This window comes from Gymnoscopelus braueri, assembly GCF_963280865.1.
Source record: "Gymnoscopelus braueri genome assembly, chromosome: 24".
Classification (NCBI taxonomy): domain Eukaryota; kingdom Metazoa; phylum Chordata; class Actinopteri; order Myctophiformes; family Myctophidae; genus Gymnoscopelus; species Gymnoscopelus braueri.
In genome coordinates this window covers 7,554,065-7,567,880 of record NC_137626.1, presented here as the reverse complement: position 1 = coordinate 7,567,880, position 13,816 = coordinate 7,554,065, and the positions used below count along the sequence as shown (strand labels likewise).

The 13,816-nt window shown below is 38.9% G+C and overlaps 1 long non-coding RNA gene across 1 annotated transcript; it reads left to right on the top strand.

The window, feature by feature from the left end:
• Nucleotides 1–7,844: 7,844 nt before the first annotated feature.
• On the top strand, nt 7,845–9,486 carry LOC308080434. The gene is made up of 3 exons (XR_013932705.1): nt 7,845–8,252; nt 8,790–8,881; nt 9,404–9,486. It is a non-coding gene; the product is annotated as an uncharacterized lncRNA (long non-coding RNA).
• Nucleotides 9,487–13,816: the final 4,330 nt, after the last annotated feature.

The following is a 13,816-nucleotide window of genomic DNA, read 5'->3' as shown; positions in this document are numbered from 1 at the left end:
ATCCCTTAATTATTTTGAGTTTTCATGAACTGTGTATACTGCTAACAAGAACTGCTCAAAAGAATTAAGGGATCAATGGGCGCGTTCGAAAATACAGCACTGAGCGCACTGGCCAATACAAACTAATAGGCGAGTGTGCTCCGGTGCGTAATTTCCGAACGCACCCAAAGTGTTCCCTAATTAATTATTTTGAGCAGTGTAGTTTAACAAGCTGTTGAAGGGCAGCCAATGACACTGGTTTGTCATACACAAAGCCAATGCTTAAGCATAACTTAAAGTACGAGGAATTATCTTTAAATTTAAATAGGCCTTCTTAGACTACAGTGCCACTACAAAATAAGTTAGCAAATATGAGTTACTAAGCTTGTTACAATATGTTTTTTTTACATTTTGACGATGGCTAGCCAGGTATGATCCAATAGTTCCCAAATTCATTGTCAGACGAGCTGAATTCTCTTGGCCACAATTGCCAATCGAAGAATACAGTATGTCTTGGACATACTTGAAGGTGCTGATTCCAAACACCTATCTATAATTAAATTAAATTAAATATACATTTCAGTATCTATTCAGACTATGCAAAGTTTGAAAATGACAGTTTGCGTCTCACATAGTACTGTAGGAACACTAGAGTTTTAGAACAAAAGAAAGACATCTTTGCTTATGCCACCAGTAATATCTACTATAGATCTACTTTAGTACGATAGTGGGCGTTCAGACACCTTCCAACCAGTAGGTGGCAGTCATAGACCAAGAAGTAACAGGCTCTATAGGCACAACAAGACAAATGGACAGCAGAACCCCTTCCTTACTTCCTTCACAGGTATTACCAATGGTTCTAATTAAGGCTTCTGTTCCATTTCACTGGGCGAAAAGAGCCAGAATCCCCAAATATCAGTTTTTTGATTCTCGCTAGAATACGGAAATTTCTGATGCATATCCTGAGTTTTGTTGATATGCAACATATCTGGGCAAATATTAACCTAATATACATCATGAAGATAATATATTGTACTAGGATATGAGCAACACTTTAATTTTGTCATGTATGTGTTCCGTAAATGACCTTAGATCATATCTGGATATATCTGTTCACAATATTCTTCTAGAATACTGATTAAGTCTATGGCATATCTGGATGTGTCAGATATTGAGTTCATATATCACTTAAAGTCATATCTTTACTCTGGAACCACTAAAGAATACAGACCATTTCCGATGCATATTGAAAGTTTTGTTGACATAAGCCATATTCATACAAATATGGATGAAATATTCATCTGCTTGTCATACACAATGTATGAATATGACGTAACGCAGTATATAGGAATATAATGACACCCTATTTCGAGTAGAATAATGGCAATATCTGTAGCATATATCATCATCTTTTGTCATATAAAACATATTTACTACAGATATTGCCATTGGACCTGTTTTGGGTGAGATATTTAACTGATATAGATAGGTCATGAAAATGGACAGAATCTGGTGATTTATACTGGGCAAAAAGGGCCTGAATCCGAAAATATCTCATTGGATACGTCACTGGATTTTATGTAGAATACAGAACATTTCTGATACATATCCTGAGTTTATTGATATGCCATATTTGGTCAAATATGAACCCAATATACATCATGAGGACATATATTATATAAGGATACCAGCTACATCTTATTTGTGTCATCTGTGTGTTCCAAATATCACCTTATATCCTATCTGGACATATCTGAGCACAATTTTTTTTCTAGAATACGGATCAAATCTATGGCATATCTGAATGTGTCACAAATACAGTCTATGTTAAGCTCATATCACTTAAAGTCATATCTTGACTCTGGAGCCACTAGAGAATTAAGTATACCGGAATATATTGATACCCTATTTTGAGTAGAATAATGGCAATATCTGTAGCATATATCATCACCCTTTGTCATAACATAATACCAAAGATGTTGCCATTGGGCCTGTTTTGGGTGAGAGTTTTACCTGATATTGATAGGTCATGAAAATGGACAGAATCTGGTAATTTTTACCAGGTGAAATCCCAAAATATTTATCCAGAAATATCATTAGATTTTCTGTAGAATACGGACCATTTCCGATACTTATCCTGAGTATCTGGTCAAATGTGAACCCAACATACATCATGAGGACATATATTATGTCAAAATACCAGCTACATCTTAATCTGGTGATTTCTATTTTCTTGATTATCTTGAGAATATGGATAATTTCTGGAACATATTTGAAGTTTTGTCGGTAGGCTCCACATTTGATAAAATATTGACTCAATATATGACTTTGGGAGGTATATAAAACCTTTTCATATGACACATATGTTATTCTTGTCATATTATGTTTTGATACAAAAATATTAAGATATTCGTATTAATTTGTGTAGAATACTGACAGTATCCATAGCATATCACTAAGTGAAAAGGTCCAGAATCCTTAACTTATAACAATGTATATTTCCTTGGATTCTCTACAGAATACGGACCAATGCTGATGCAAATGAGTTTTGTTGATATGTGCCATATGATATCTAGTCAAATATAGACCCAGTATCCTACAGAGGACATAGTATATTATACTAGGATTCCAGCTACATCTTATTTGTGTCATATATGCGTTCCAAATATGACCTTTGGTCTGGAAATGTCAGGTTATGGTAAAGACTACTCAATGTCAGGTAAATGACAAGTTGTTACACACAGCCATGATCAAATGAGAAACCTCCTCTCCTAGTTGATCTAAGCATACTGTGTACGCAGTGCATAACCCAAAGTCTGCAAATACTTTCAGTGCTCACATCCCCGGGTATGGACTAGTACTGTACTGATTACATCTATGGCATATCTTTGTGTGTCACAATTATCTTGGGTTCATATTATGTAAAATATTTAACTGATGTATAAGTTATGCAATGGGTCGAGCTCAAGAGCTTTAAGTGGATACAGTCTGTCTCACAGGTAGGGTCAAAATGGGATGGGGCTCACAGAGCCCAAGGATCCTTACCAGGGAAGCTAAGCATGCAGATCTGTTGTTTTTACCTTTCATAAACAACACAGAGGCAGCAAGCTTGTACATGTCCTTATTTCTGTATGCATTGCAAATGATTCTGCTTTGCTGGTAACTGGATAAAAACAGAACATCTCTGGGTAAAGACTAAAGACCCCCAGAAAGTATGCAGTTGAATTGGCTATGGGACAGCAAGCTGTCATTATATTTAGGGAAGTCTGAATGTTGATCAAGGCATACATTGGACTCTATCAGCGTTTCTCTTGAATTTAATGGTAGGTATTAGGTAAGTGTAAGCATTCAGTTAATCATCTTGGACGTGAACGAGACCAGTGTATAATCAGTGAGTCTATGGCCCTCTCTTGGTAAGGACCATGCTAAGTGATCAAGGCCTCTAGCAAGAACATCAAAGTTCCTTGATAAGTTCCATGAGGACACTAGCTTTGTATCCTAAATAGGAGGGCTAGTGTATCTATTCTGAAATGATAGAAACTGAGAGGACAAGTAGGGATAGGCCTATATTCCTCTAGTGGGGGGAGTAATGGAACACAATCCCCAATGCAGGCCTAAACTCGGGACTGCAATGGCGAGACAGACAGACAGACAGACAGACAGACAGACAGACAGACAGACAGACAGACAGACAGACAGACAGACAGACAGACAGACAGACAGACAGTGTGTGTAAACAAAACACATACAGTGGTTGAGTACACAGTATGATGCTTTTCAAACATACAAAATAGGTGCATGCCGCTTGTACAAGGTGTTATTTTGTTGCACAAAGTATACAGCAGCATACTGCTTTGAAATAATGACCTCGGGTCTTGAACCCAGACTCCATGATTAAAGGCTTGTATACATATGGCAAACTGTTGACTATGCAAAGGTCTTGACCTCAGCTGTCAGGTATGGTCATTGTTAAACATCTATGGGGGACTATGGAAATGGGGGCAATTATCACCCATTTAATGATAAACGCACGCACGCACACGCACACACATGCGGAATATATTAATGTAATGAAAAAACTACAATTCACATTATAGATGTGACAGAACTTGTTACAGTGTATATATCAGCCCAACATACACTTGTTTTGGGGAAAAGTGGCACAGAAAAAAAAAAAAAATCCTTTTAAATAAATATGCAAATATGGGTAAAATACTTAAAAAATTGGAACAATATATGGCAACCAGATATTAAACATAATTTACTGTATTCATCAATGCCTAACACAAATAATCATGCTTGAAATAAGTTAAAAAAAACGACATCATACAACAGACATCATATATTCATTGACAGGTTATATAAGCAAATGATCAGCTGTAATGAAATCTGATTTAAACACATTTTAATGCCCAAACTAACTGAATATATTGCATATCAACAGTGAATGAATGTAGACGCCATGTTGTAGTTTCTGAAAAAAACGACACATACAGCGTGTCAATGGAAAGCACTTCCAAAATTAACTACAAGTCCCACAATGCATTGCAGACGTCTGTTGCTTTGTGGGTGCATGCCCGCCAAATTTCAGTTTGAAAAAACGAAATGCGATTGGCTGTGTGCTAAAGTGCCATGACGTTGCAGGCAGCTATTGGCTCTTGACTCATTGGAGCAGCAGTGAACCTTGAATGAACTCTGAGTGCGCGCAGTCAGTAACTCTCATGCAGGATGCAGGCTCTGTGATAGCTGAAGTGATTTAGGTTAAAACGAACTGAAATAAAGGCACTAAAAGACTGTTGGACAAGAAAGTAAGTTTCTACAAGCTGCTGATATATTTGTGGAGACTTTTGGAGACTTTTGGCATGCACAGTCACAGAGGTTGGAGCAGTGAGATAATATTACAGGTAATGCACAGCTTTTATATTTTCTCATGAAAATGCAGTGGTCCTTCATGTCAAGGACCCCCAAATCCAAAATAGAGGCTATTTGGCTGCAGACCCCCTTCTGAAAATATTTGCAACCTGAGCTTGTAGATCTGCTATTTTCAAATAGCTGATGTAATAGGGTGGTTAAACTGTTTTTTTCATGCTATATTAACTAATATAGCTAGGGAACCCCCTCAGAAAGCTCTGGTGGTCCCTCCCTGGACCCCACTTTGATAATCTACTGTGTGTATTTTTACTTAATTAAAGGCATAGGGGAAGTGATTTTCTTTGGTTAAAATAAGTGTTAAATAGCTCTATATTGTGATAGTACTCATTGCTATAGAGTGTTTGTTCAGTAACAGTGTTAAATAGCTCTATATTGTGATAGTAGCTATAGTGTTTGTTCAGTAACAGTGTTAAGTAGCTCTATATTGTGTGACAGTAATCATTGCTATAGAGATTTTGTTCAGTAACTGTTAACCAAACCGAAATGCCGATCTACAAGCTTGTAGATCTGCTATTTTTGGCTAATGTTCCCCTCAGAAAAGGAATTCTAGGTTTCAACAGGTTAAAAAAAAAAAGTTCCTATCACACAAACATGTGTTGGCCCCCCTGTAGTAACTCTGAGGACCCCCTGTTGAAGACCCCTGCTATACAGTACCAATGATTACTATCACAATATAGTACTTTAACCTTACAAATTGTTTGTTTTAACCCAAAAATATCACTTACCCTACCTTTAACCAAAATGAGCTGTCATCCAATCTCTTATGCTATTTCTTGTTTGTGTCTACCTTTTGGTGCAGAGACAGGTAATTAATAGAGATAGTAATAATCTGGGCAAATGCAAACAGTGAGAAAATAAGGCAAATACCATTACAATTGACCTTTACTAATGTAATCTAAATTATTGTAGCCTACTGTACACTGTGCCAATTGTGGCTGTGTTAAACCATCAGCAGTGAATATAATGACTCAGTACTATGAGTATATTTACACTATCAAGTGTGAATATGAATGAATAGTCTTGTCAGTGCAACTTAACAGGCATCTATTTCTGTGATGTCATGTCATAATAATTTATTTGACTGTATACAAAGATTAACGCGTTGATACACAATTTAACTCAGAGATACAAATGAACCATAAAGCCTGGTTTATACTTTGTTGCACAAGGTGCCTGTATTAAAAATGGCTGGTCTACAAGCTCACAATGTGTTGCATCACTTGTAGATCAGCTATTTTTGTGTGACACCAGCGCACACCTATGATGGGGCGTAATTGAGTCCATTTATTGGTACCATTCATACACTCTTTATTGCGTAGTCTTTACATGGGCCTGGGGGCCAGACCCAGCCCCTGGACCATCTCAATCCAAAAAAGACCCCCCAAAACATGTCAATTTTAAAAGGCAGCAGATTTTGAGAAAAATCATTTTACTCATTCCAAATTGGTGGGCTACTAGTATTTACAATTTTAATCCATACTTGCATTCCACTGGTGAAGGTAGCTGTACAGTATGTACTCAAATGGTCAATATCAAAATGTTTATAATCGTGAGACAGTCTGCCTTGAGTCCATATATTTAACATAATGGTGACCATTTTGAATTTAGATGACCACAGACATGTCAGTAGGCAGAGATCTCTGATCGTCTGGCTTTCCCAGACTATATTTGTTTCTAAATTATTATTGATATGTTTGACCAAGCATCCAATTATAATTAACATTATCTGCCTTCCACAGCACATAATTGCCTTGGACACCACTGTCCACTGACCTTGGTCTGGTCTTGGTTTTTAAATGCATCTGTTTGTGTGTGTGTGTGTGTGTGTGTGTGTGTGTGTGTGTGTGTGTGTGTGTGTGTGTGTGTGTGTGTGTGTGTGTGTGTGTGTGTGTGTGTGTGTGTGTGTGTGTGTGTGTGTGTGTGCGCGCGTGTGTGTGTGTGTGTGTGTGTGTGTGTGTGTGTGTGTGTGTGTCTGTCTTCAGCTTCCGAACGCTTCATAAGGAGGAGGTTACAACTGCTGTGATCCAGACAATAGAGGATTTCAGACACCAAAGTTGAGCCTCCACCAACTCCAAAGTAAGTTTTATATCAGGCTGTTAATCTGAGTAGTAATATGACCTTAAATTGGTTGTGATTTTAACAATTTGATGACCTGGCTTACCTGTGATCCTACTTTACTGAGGCACTACACTGTCTCTCTGCATGTATGTGATGTCTTAATATAATACACTTAGAGTTCATAACATGGTATTTGTGTTGTAATTTTCATTCACTAGGAGGCAGTGAAAAGATGGAGCTGGACGGGACCGGAGGACATAAAAAAGACGAAGACCCTTACCAGCAGGACAGATAGGGTGAGTTATTGCCCTGCTCTATTACTGTTGCATTTGATTGATCACGTGTATTATCAATTGGCTTTTTATGTAAGGGATAATTAACAGTGAGGTGGTCATTACTGAGAAATACGCTAACAGGGTGATGCAGGACTTGAATAAACACACTTGAGTGAATCAAAGATTCTCTGTCTGGTGGACATATTTTATTTCCTTCCCAAAAAGTGGATTTTACACAAAATGTGGGGGTCTGAGAGGCTTCCCACCATAGACAATAGGCTTTCAGCATCATGAAACTGCCTTTGTTTAAGCGAATATCAAAATCATACTTATGTTTACTCAAGTGTAGTGATCATACTTGCAATGGTTCCCAAACTGGGGGTCCCCAAATGATTTGGAGGGTCCCCAGATGATTACCTTAGTGCAACATTGTTTTCTCACTCGACAGTAAAGAAACCAACATACAGTAAAATTGTATACAGGGTACCTGCACATTTATAAAGTTACAATTTAAGGACTTTTAAGACCTTTTAATACCTCGATAGCCGATCTAAAATGATTAGCTTAATGTGCAACATTGTTTTCTCACTCAACAGTAAACACACCAACATACAGTGTATACAGGGTATCTGCACATTTATAAAGTTACAATTTAAGGAATTTAAGACCTTTTAATACCAAATTGGCCAAATATTATGTAAAAAATAGGCAAATATTGTGAAATCAGCCGATCTACAAGCTCACGCCTAGCAGTGCTAGGCGTTGTGAGCTTGTAGTTCGGATATTTTCACAATATTTATCTGTGGAACCGAGTCAAACTAAATGTAATGCCTACAATTCCAAGTGCTTGTCAGGGTGGGGGTCCCCAGTTCAAATATGATTATTTTGGGGGGTCAGGGCTGAAAAGTACAGTTAGACTGACACCACTGTATTAATGTCCCTACAGACCACCGTCCGTTAAATCTATAGAAGCCTCGGAGAGAGATGGCAGGTCCAGCCGGAGGACAGGTATGTTCCCAACCCCCCCCCCCCCCCCCCACCTCTGAAATGCCTCTGTTTGTGAAATAACATAACACTTTTGTATCATGTTATGCTGAAAATATCAGTGCCCATACCCTAGGTGGGGTTGGCGAAAGGGCCTCTCTGTGTGGAGTTTGCATGTTCTCCCCGTGTCTCCTAGGGTAGATACCCTCACAAAAACATGCAGTAATCCTGGTCACTATACTGCCTCCCCCTGGCCAGGGGCGCCTGATGGAGGGGAAAGGAACTGGTTGGAATAACGTGTTCCTTCCACGCGCTACGTCCAACCAGGGAAACTCTCCCCTGTCAGGTGATAAGAAGGTCAGTTGGCTCTCATGCATTGAAGGAGGCATGAGCTCGGCCCTGGCCTCCCTAGGTTGGCAGAGGGAAGGTAGTGCCCAGGATTACATAGACAATTGGCACTGGGTGTAAAGAATTGGGTTACAAAATCGTGGGATAAACATTTTAGGAAAAAAATAATATTATGCTTAATGAGGGGTATCTTAAAAGTGTGATTTTCCACAGCTTCCGTACTGCTCACAATGAGGTGGTGACCCAGGCTGTGATGCAGGCTATTCACGACTCAGAGCCCCAGTGGACCACCAGCCTAGTCAGAAGTAAGTCTGATATCACGTTAATTTGGGGACTTATGTCCTTAAATTGCTTGTAATTTTAACAATTGGATGACCTGCTGCTTACCTGTGATCGTGAGGTATTTTCTATGTATGCGTTACCTTGCTTACTGCAAGTCGCTCTGGATAAAAAGCGTCTGCTAAATACCTACATTGTAGATTAGTGTTGATTTGACACTGTTAAAGATAACAGATGGCACACTAACCATCTAATATTGCAAAATGTTATATTGTTGTTTTTGTTAAAAAGGTAAGTTTTCTATTCAAATGGTAATTTCTATAGTGTTTGCTAAATAACAGGGGTCTCTTCTTGCTCTCAAATAAACAGAAAATAAATGTTCATCAGGAGAGTACCCCCATTTTGTTTGCCAGTTTACATTTTGTCTGCTCATTTCTTTGAGCAGACAAAATGTAAACTATCTGTGATCACTATCCTTTTGAGATGCCTTACTATAATACATTTAGAGTTCATAACTTGGTATTTGTGTTGTAATTTTCATTCACTAGGAGCCTGCAACAGGGCTTATGAGAACATCAAAGCCGCTCAGAAGATGGAACTGGATAAAGACCCTTACCAGCAGGAAAGATCGGGTGAGTTATTGCCCTGCTCTATTACTGTTGCATTTTATTGATCACGTGAATTATCAATTACCTTTTTTATGTAAGGGATATAACAGTGAGGTGGTAATTACTGAGAAATACACTGGAGGAGACAAAGCAGAGGGGTCATACAGTCCAAATGTTTATAGCTTGGGTTGTGTAGCTGCCATAATATTAGTAGTAAAAAATAAACAATATACTAGTTTCACTACTCGCCAAAACAAAAACATGGGTTTCTGATCTTAAAGGTAGGGTAAGTGATATTTTTTGGTTAAAACTAAAAGTATTTTGTTAAAAGGTTAAAATACTATATTCTGATAGTAATCATTGCTATAGAGTGTTTTTTCAGTAACAGATGTCTCCCTGTCTCTCCAGCTCTTTAATAAACAGAAAATACATTTTTCGGTAGGTGTCAAAATCTCAGCCAATCAGGAGAAAGTACAAATTTTTTAGCTTAATTTGTATAGTGTTCCAGTTCCAATTTTGTCTGCTCATTTCTTAGTGTCATCACTTCCATTTCACATTTCACTTGTTTAATCTGTATCCTAATCTGTATCCTGATTGAGTTCTCTGTCCTGGTTGGATAAAATTGAACTGAAACGAAAATGTATTTTCTGTTTAATAAAGAGGTGGAGAGACAAGGAGACTCCTGTTACTGAACAAACACTCTATAGCAATGAGTACTATCACAATATAGAGCTATTTAACACTTATTTTAACCAAAGCAAATCACTTACCCTACCTTTAAGCCTATTCTACAGATCTGTCATAGCATTTTTTTATTGTCCAGTCCAGATCGGTGGCACACTTGAGTGAATCAAAGCTTTTCTGTCAGGACGTTTTATTTCCTGGCCAAAAAGTGCATTTTACACAAAAGGTGGGGTTATAAAAGGCTTCCCACCATAGACAATAGGCTTTCAGCATCATAAAACTGCCTTGTTTCAGTGAATATCAAAATCATACTTAGGTTTTCTCAAGTGTAGTGATCCTACTCTCAATGGTTCCCAAACTGGGGGTCGGGGACCTTTTAATTACTTTAGTGCAACATTGTTTTCTCATTCGACAGTAAACAAACCAACATACTGTTTAACGCAGGGGTCTTCAACGTTTTCAGGCCAAGCTGAGAGAGAGTTGAAGCAGGGACCCCCTCTATATTGTATAAAATTGTGTTTCAGATAAACTTTTGCTGATCTTTTTTCTGGCTAAAGTTCTCCTCAGAAAAGGGATGCTAGGGTTCAAGTGGTTAATGTAAAAAAAAAAAATCATATCAAACAAAGATTTGGCGGACCCCCTGTAGTAACTCTGAGGACGTCCTCAAGTTGTGAGTTTGTAGATCAGCTATTTTCACAACATTTATCTGTGGAACCGTGTCAACTAAATGTAATGCCTCAACTCCTAAAATTCCAAGTGCTTGTCAGGGTGGGGGGTCCCCAGTTCAAATATTATGAAGGGGGGTCACAGCCTGAAAAGCTTGGGAGCCCTTGTCATAATGTACACCTGTTCATTTTACAGTCAATGGAAAATGCACTGTTCCTGGTCCAGAGGTTAGCGAGAACTTTCTAATGCTCGGGACTAGAGCTAGCCATAATATAACCCTCATACTGTATTTACTTATTTAGTTTTGTTGATCGCTTTAAAAGTCTAACCTCCTCTTCTCATCTGTTACACAGCTTTTCAAGAAACGGGTCAAGATTGGGCAGAAGGGAGGAGAGAGAGAGGACTTGGACTACCTCAGTGGTGCGGACGCGAACTTTGTCGAGAGTGATGAAGACAAGACTGCCTTTAAAATAACTTCACCAAAGTGGCGCGCCGGACGGCTGTCCAAAATAATGGCTTCATGTCAAACTGCCCTGGATGAAAACCGAAGGAAGTGTGTGGAGCCGAAGTCCAACCGTGTTCGCACAAACTACGAACTCTTCACCAGACAAACCCCCCTGCTGCAGAGGGCAAGCATCACTATCTGCAGGAGAGTGAGAAGGAAGAAGGCGACACTGGAGTGTAAAGCCTTTTAGTTATACACTAATCCACGGAGCGCTGCCCTGTAGGTAGCGCGCCATTGCTGCGGTGTCAGACTCAGTCAGCAGCTGTTGCGGTTCTGTCCGTCTGTTGACGTTACTCTTTACCTGCTTGGTTTAATTACTAAATAACTATACATCTTTGTAAAGTTAGTGTTAGTAAAAGTTAGTAAAAGTTAGTAAAAAGCAGGTAAAAGACTCAAGAGTAACGTCAGTGACTGCAGCTGACTGACACCGAGTCTGACACCGCAGCAATGGCTGCGCCACCTACAGGGCAGCGCTCTGTGGATTTGTGTATAGGCTACTGGACTCCTAAGCTTTTGGAAGGGAGTATAAATGGTTCCAGTTCAGTTTACTTTGTTTGATTGGCTTAGCGGCAGATTTGGACTGGAAACACGTGAAGGTGTCATTATGTTTCTGGTTCAAATCTGATGCTGAGCCAATCAAACAAAGCTATGGGGAACTGAACTGGAACACGAAACATTTATGCACCCTTTCAAAAGCTTCGGAGTACAGTTGTGCACAGTTAACGGTGGTGTGTGTGGATGTTTTTATTTTAATACTGTTTTTAGGAGTACAGTTGTGAACAGTTTAGGGTAGTGTGTGTGTGTGTGTGTGTGTGTGTGTGTGTGTGTGTGTGTGTGTGTGTGTGTGTGTGGATGTTTATTTTAATATTTTTTTAGCATCACTCACACCCCGTTCCGTTTAAAAAGTCAGTTCAGTTCTCCAGAGACTTCTGCCCAATCTTGACCCGTCGTTCCTACCTTGTTCCTAGTTGTGTGGAGAGGGAGTTTGGAAGTGCGTGTGTGGAGAGAGGGAGAGTTTGAGGTGTGTGTGTGGAGAAGAGTTTTGAGGTGTGTGTGTGTTTTGGAGGTCTTGGCCCCAGCTCTGTTAAAAAATAAATATTGCTCATTTGAAAGTGATTTTTTGTTGTCATTTTTAGCTTAATATTTATCTTCAAAGTAGATCGGCCATGGTTACAGGCCGTATCAATACAATAACCTGACATAATATGCAAGTGGTGTTTGGACTTCAAATATGGTTACAGGTCGTATCAATACAATATCCTGACATAATATGCAAGTGATGTTTGGACTTCAAATATGGTTACAGGTCGTATCGATACAATATCCTGACATAAAATGCAAGTGGTGTTAGGACTTCAAATATGGTTCCAGGTCGTATCGATACAATATCCTGACATAAAATGCAAGTGGTGTTTGGACTTCAAATATGGTTACAGGTCATATCGATATAATATCCTGACATAAAATGCAAGTGGTGTTTGGACTTCAAATATGGTTACAGGTCGTACTTCAAATATGGTTACAGGTCGTATCGATACAATATCCTGACATAAAATGCAAGTGGTGTTTGGACTTCAAATATGGTTACAGGTCGTACTTCAAATATGGTTACAGGTCGTATCGATACAATATCCTGACATAAAATGAAAGTGGTGTTTGGACTTCAAATATGGTTACCGATCGTATCAATGCAATATCCTGACATAAGCTGCAACTGGTGTTTGGACTTCAAATATGGATAGTGGTCATATCTTGACATTGGATATGAGTAACTAATCATCTCCACATATGACAGCTGTCCATTTCTGATGAGATATTTTAGACACTGATTAGAATTATTTCCCGAATATGGCATGTGGTAATATACAGTATCTGGGATGATACACTCCATATTCTATCAAGAATAAAAGTGGTCCCACATCCGTAGTTGATATGCTCCGACCATGAAATATATTTCAAATACTGTTCGGAGAGTATCCCATTTGGATATCATCATATTTGCATCATATCTGGTAATATTCGGGCAACGATATCTAGGGATTCTTGGGTTTTTTGCGCAGTGTTTAGTGTAGCACAGCAGTGGTACTCAAACTTTTTAATTTCAAGAACCAATACAAATGAAGAGGGGTCGCACAGGCACAGCTCGTAGCCACTATGCAGAAATTTATTTTAATATGAAACCAACGTTTCGACCTTTCACAAGGACCTTTCAAGGACGCCCATAACTCTTGAGAGTGTACAACGACTCCATTTGGTTCAATTTGTACACTCTCTTGAGTTACACTCACAGATTATACACACCTGTAAGAGTCCATTTGGAACCCCCTTAAGGAACCACGAGGGTCCCTGGACCTCCTGGGCCCCTGCTTCCCCTTTAAGGGTTAGAAAAGGACAGTTAAAAAAGGAAACAAAACTGCACTGATGGGAAATGTTCATGGATATTATGAAATTATCCATACCAGACACAGGAAGAGAAAATGAAACAGTTTTTTTTTTTA